Raw genomic sequence first — 6327 nt, forward strand, 5'->3', positions numbered from 1 at the left:
GGCAGGGCATTCTGAATGGATTATGTGTAGAAAAACAGTTGTTTCTAAAAACATCTTGTTTACAATCCCTTTTAAGGTGACCTCGTTTACCACAATTGAAACACTTAAAATTTCAATTTTTCTTTAAATCTTTGGAAACCATTTCTCTCCAAGTGTCATCATGGTCATAAGATTCAATATTAATTGTTTCTCAGACCCATTCCTCCAAAGGTGCTGACCTTGCCCTTAACAGCCTGATTATTATTGCATTAAGTATTAGCATTTTTAAAAGCCAAAGATTCAATAATTATTTGTCTAGCTTCTGAATTTGGTATCATTCTATTTATTGCAGATGCCAGTCTTTGCAAGAAATGGAAAGGTTTCTTTTGGACCCTGAATGACTTTAGTAAATGTTTCAATCTGCTTTCTTACTTCTTCAATTCTGTACCATGCATTCAAAGCTGCTACATGACATAAAGACAGGATGTGACCAATATATATGGATTGCCTTACTATAGTAACACAATCTCCTTCTCCAAGAATTTGATCTTGGGAGATTTCCATATCGCTAGCTTTACTCCATTGTTCAATAGTTTTAGCCTCTTCTGAACCAGGTACTCCATTGACATTGTGGACCTGGCTCTAAAACAGTGTTAAGCAACTTTATTCAGTCTTTAGGGATAATTCTATTACAAACTGACCACAAGTTTGACATTTGCTTCACAAAAGGTGAGTGCATGCCATATGAGATTATAGCTTCCTCCAGTCTCCTAAAATCTAACATTGGCAAAGGAATCCATTCAGCTCTTACAGAGCCTCTAGAATTTGGCAAATTCTGTACTGTTAGTAGATATATTAAAGTTGTTATTTGAAAACCTTAGGCTGTTCCTCTCAATTCTTATAATGCAATGCTGAAATTGGTTCTCCATTAAATTTCTCTGTTGAATTTTAATATCTCTGTGATTTGTTTTATTAGATTTTTCTAAGGCCTGTATTTTAACACCCAGAAGAACCAACTTTTTTTAGTGATAAAACAAAAATGATAAAGCATAAAGCTGACACTGTTTACAATTGTTATTACATGAATCCCATTTAAATTAGTTGTCCTCTCATTTAATTATTCCATTTTCAAAGTATCTAACATATTATCATATAGACCCAAATCCCTCCATTGGAATGGTACTTCCCATTTTTTTAAATGTGGGAAAACTCCTTTAAAATAATTCTCCCCTTTCGGAATTCCCAATTGTCTTACCAAATCTGCTGATGATGTTGATAAAGATGTGAGGCTTGTTGCTACTGCATAGAACAAAAAGCCTGACTGGACTTCAAAGCAGCTACCTAGTTTGGCAGCAGTCCCTTGGTGATGGGAGGTAAGTACCCTACCACTGAGCTACACCTTCACACCTGCAGAAGTTGTTACAGTACATTCTCAGCTATTGTATACATTATTTATACAAACTCACTCCATATATAGCATTGTCAGTCTACTTTACATTGTTAGGTGATAGGCATTTTACTCTATCAGTTAAAATACCCCCTACCACTACCACCACTTCTTCCTTCTCTATTTTTTGAGACAGTTTCATCGAGCCTACACTAGCCTCAAACTTGTATAACCACAATAATCTTGAACTTCTGATAGCCCTGCCTAACTCATCTCCAGATTGCTGACATTAGAGGCATAAGACACTTTCCTAGTTTATGTGGTGCTGGGTCTTGAACCCAGGGCTTTGTGCTTGCTAGGAAAATACTCTATCAACTGAATTATACTCCTATCCAACAAAGTGTTTTCAGTAAGTTCATCTCTAGTGGTTGTATATTTTTCATGGCACAGCATTTGAAAATGCATTTTATTATCTTTTGGTAATCATATCTGTTCAATGCAAAAATTTAGACATGGCAAAATTTCAAAATATGTTTGTCAACCATAGTTCATATTTTCTCAATATTTAGTGTTCATAGAAACCACCACCACCACTCTACTACCCTCTGGATGTTGGGGGAGGCTGTTAGTACATTTTGAAATAATCACACAGAAACTATTGACCTTAAATTTGTATCAATAAACCAAGATCCATACCAATGAAAAGTATTCATCTCTATAGCATATCCACCTTTAAATGTAAACAAACATTTATAAACTATCATTTAGGGAATTCAGGCATAGTTCTCTTCAAACTGCTGTCTGCTTTTTGTTGGGCGAAGTAATTTTTGGGGATGTTCACAGCAATCTTTCAGGGGATCTTGGTCCATCAAACCACATTATCCTGGAAGAAATCTCATCCTCTGTGGAAACAAAAGAAGAACCTCTTTTCCAAAGCAACAAATCTTTAGACCCAAATTTTGAAGTCAAGATACTTTTAAAATATATATGTTGTTTTAGCTTAACAGCCATACAATAAAATGTCTCTTTGTACTTAGCTCATTTACAGTCAAAAAATTCAAAGAAAACACAATAATATACATAATCTAAACTCTCTGTGTATTTTCCATCTTTACATGGCTTATTTTTCTTTACTCCTTTTAATCTATGGCTGTCGGTACTCTGTTTCTTTAAAGAATTTACCTTTTTTTTAAAAAAATTCACTTCTTTTTATAACTCTCTATACTCTTTTTCTTTTCTCTCCCAATTCTACATACATCTATTCAACACTGTGATCCATTTAGAGGTCTTTTTTATCTGAATCTTTCTTTATTATGTATCTATAATCCTTTTCTGACCAGACTCTTCTTAAAATGCAAAGTGGCATTACTAGGACTAAGGCTGTGTTGCCTTTTGGCTCTGCCCAGTCCAACATGGCAGAGGTCCATTCATAGCCTCTGAGACTCCTGGGTGGGAGCCATGCTCACCACCTCAACTTGTAACCAGTTGTCCCATGCTGCCACCAAGTAACTTGCAGCATGCTGCCTATAAACCCCATTCAAGTTCTTGGCCTCCTGAAACAGCCAGAGTCTATGCTGGCAGCAAGACCCAGGAAGCCACTGTTTTAAAAACATGTGATTTTTTTTTTTACTGCTACTGCTGAATCAGGAAGATCTTTCTTAAAGGAATCATGCCTCTGCTAGGTCCTAGCAAACAGAGTCCACCCAAGCAAATGCTGCTACCAAAAAGCAATGCTTAACTCTGTTCTTTTGTGTCTAGGCTTCCTTTCCAAGCTTTGTCAGGTTTTATGTGGATTTAGCCAGCCCACATTGGCACACCAATTGTTAGGTGAGGTTTCTTGTTCGTTCCCGGCTGCTCAGGCTTGAAATAATCACACAGAAACTAAACTATTTGCAATACTGTTTGGCCAATAGCTTAAGCATATGTCTGGCTAACTTTTATATCTTAAATTAATCCAATTTTTATTAATCTGTGTATCACCACGTGGCTGTGGCTTCAGTGTGTCTGTCTCCAGTGGTTACGTGGCTTCTCCCTGACTACACCAACTCTCTCTACATACTCTTTCAGCCTGGCTTTACTCTGTTAAGCCATTGGCCAAAAGAAGCTCCTCCTCCTCCTCCTCCTCCTCCTTCTTCTTCCTTGTTTGTTTTTGTTGTTGTTGTTGTTTTTTGTTTTGTTTTTTTGGGTTTTTTTGGTTTTTTTTTTTCGAGGCAGGGTTTCTCTGTAGCTTTGGTGCCTGTCCCGGAACTAGCTCTTGTAGACCAGCCTGGCCTCGAACTCACAGAGATCCGCCTGCCTCTGCCTCCCGAGTGCTGGGATTAAAGGCGTGCGCCACCACCGCCCTGCTGTTGTTTGTTTTTTGTTTTTCGCAAAAGGGATTCTCTGTAGATTTGGAGCCTGTCCTGGAACTAGCTCTTATAGAGCAGGTTGGCCTCAAACTCACAGAGATCTGCTTGCTTCTGCCTCCTGAGTGCTGGGATTAAAGGCGTGCACCACCACTGTCCTACGAAAGCAGCTTCTTTATTAACCAATGGCAATAAAATATATTCACAGCATACATAGGGGACTCCCACATCATCTGGAATTGTGAACTTCAAATTAAATGCTTTCTTTTATAAGTTGTCTTGGCTATGGTATCTCTTCACAGCAATAGAAAACTAAGACAGCATTGGCTTTTGACACCTCAAAGCTCACTCCCAGTCACACACCACCTCCAACAAGGCCACACATCCTAATCCTTCCCAAGTAGTTCTATTGACCTGGGACCAAATAATGAGCCCATAGGGGCCATTATTCAAACTACCTTCCATTCCCTGGCCTCCACAGGCTCATAAGAATGCAAGATGCCATTCGTCCAGCTTCAAAATCCCCCATAGTCTTTCACAGTCTCAACACTGTTTAAAAGTCCAAAGTTTCCTCTGAGCCTTGAGGTAATTTCTTAATTGCTTCAAGGTAATCCCTATAAAATCAAAAAGTAAATTACCTACTCCCAACATACAATGGCATCGATCTTACATCACCATTCCAAAAGGCAGGAAAGTAGGCATTGTGGGGTAATACTGGACCAACGTGAGACCAAACCCCAGCAAGAAAATCACCAAATGCTGTAGCTATGTCCACTGTGAACAGATGGCTCTCCTAATGACTTTGCTGACTGTAACATGCTTCTCTCTCATGGACTGGCTCCACCCTGTGTGCAACTCTTCTTGGTAGATGTCTCTTGGCTCTGGCATCTTCAATGTCTCGGGGTCTCCCATACAATCTAGGTTTCCCTTTCACAGGTTCATGATATGACCCCTCACAGCTTCTATGGAGGGACTCCCCTGCTATATGACATTGGTAACATTACAGCAGTGGTTCTCAACCTTCCTAACGCTGCAGCTGTTTAACACAGTTTCTTATGTTGTGGTGACCCCCAACCATAAATTATTTTCATTGCTACTTCTTCATAACTGTATTATTGCTACTGTTGTGAATTGTCAAGTAAATATCTGTGTTTTCTGAAGGTCTTCGATGACCCCTTGAAAGAGTTGTTCAACCTCCAAGGGGGTCTCAACTCACAGGTTAAGAACCACAGCCTTAACATGGGTCACCAGCAGCTGTATTGGAGTCATCCGCGGAAGTTCGGCCAGGGATCTCGCTCCAGCTGCAGCTGCTCAAGCCGCCAAGGTCTGTGAAGGACAGTGGCTTTATTAGGTTGGACTAAGCGGCCTTGAATGGATTCTTCAAAACTCTACCCAGTGAAACAGATCAAAAAAAGGGACCACAGCTTTAAAGGAAGATTCCAGAACTCCCTTACTCCTGAATATTTCATGACTCTAAAGCCAGACCACATAAACAACACTGCCAGACTTCACTGCCTACTTGGGATGGGGCCTGGTCCCTCCTGGAATCACATTGCATAAGCTTTTCCACATTGTTGTTTCTTAGGGACCCAAGATTCCAGGCCTTTTCTTTTCCCAAGTTGAAAGCTTACCTGGGTGGGCCTGGTCCACCATGCCCTTTATTTTATTTTTGCATCAGGCCTCTCTATTGTTGTCTGGGGTGGGGGGGCATAGCTTACAGCAGCACAAGGACTTGAAAGGAATCCAGGCATTGACTCGGACTTTTCTGTCTGAGGGGATTAGAGAAAAAGACACACTTTCTCGATGGTTTCCTTCAAATTTTTGTTATTCTTGTGCATTCTCTATTCCTTCTCTTATTCTTGATATTTTCTTTCTGACTCTTATCTTCACTCTTGATGACTCCTTTCTAATTTTCTCATTTTGATGTTTTTCTTAGAGCCCATTTTAACTCCATCTTTATTACTTCCTTTACAGCTTATATACCCCAGGAAGTCTTTCAGGTAACATGAAAATTACAATGTGGTTACATTCTACTTTTCAAGTGAATACTTACAATGAATACAAAACAAACAGTAAGCCAGGCGGTGGTGGCGCACGCCTTTAATCCCAGCACTTGGGAGGCAGAGACAGGCGGATCTCTTTGAGTTCGAGACCAGCCTGGTCTACAAGAGCTAGTTCCAGGACAGGCTCCAAAAACCACAGAGAAACCCTGTCTCGAAAAACCACACACACACACACAAAAAAAACAGTAAAAAAACCAGCAAGTTTGCCATATTCCTTACATGATTAAACATTTTATGTATTACAGGTGAAAAACAAATTATTCCAAGAACCCACGTATATTTGTACCCAAGCAATTTGTTATAAATTAATCGTGTGGGAAAGCAAGGTATTCTTCTCAGTCAGGCCTTTTACTGGCAGATTGCACTTTGCATTTACAAAGAAAGGCTCAACTACTTTATTGCTCATCTTGAAAGGTAATCTTATAAGGACTCATAAAGGAATCCAAACCTAAACTTTTTTATATGAAAAAGAATCAGTCAGCTACACTTTATTTACTTTTGATTTTTCGAGACAGGGTTTCTCTGTAGCTTTGGAGCCTGTCCTGGAACTAGC

Source organism: Chionomys nivalis, chromosome 24 (genome assembly GCF_950005125.1).
Source record: "Chionomys nivalis chromosome 24, mChiNiv1.1, whole genome shotgun sequence".
Taxonomy (NCBI): domain Eukaryota; kingdom Metazoa; phylum Chordata; class Mammalia; order Rodentia; family Cricetidae; genus Chionomys; species Chionomys nivalis.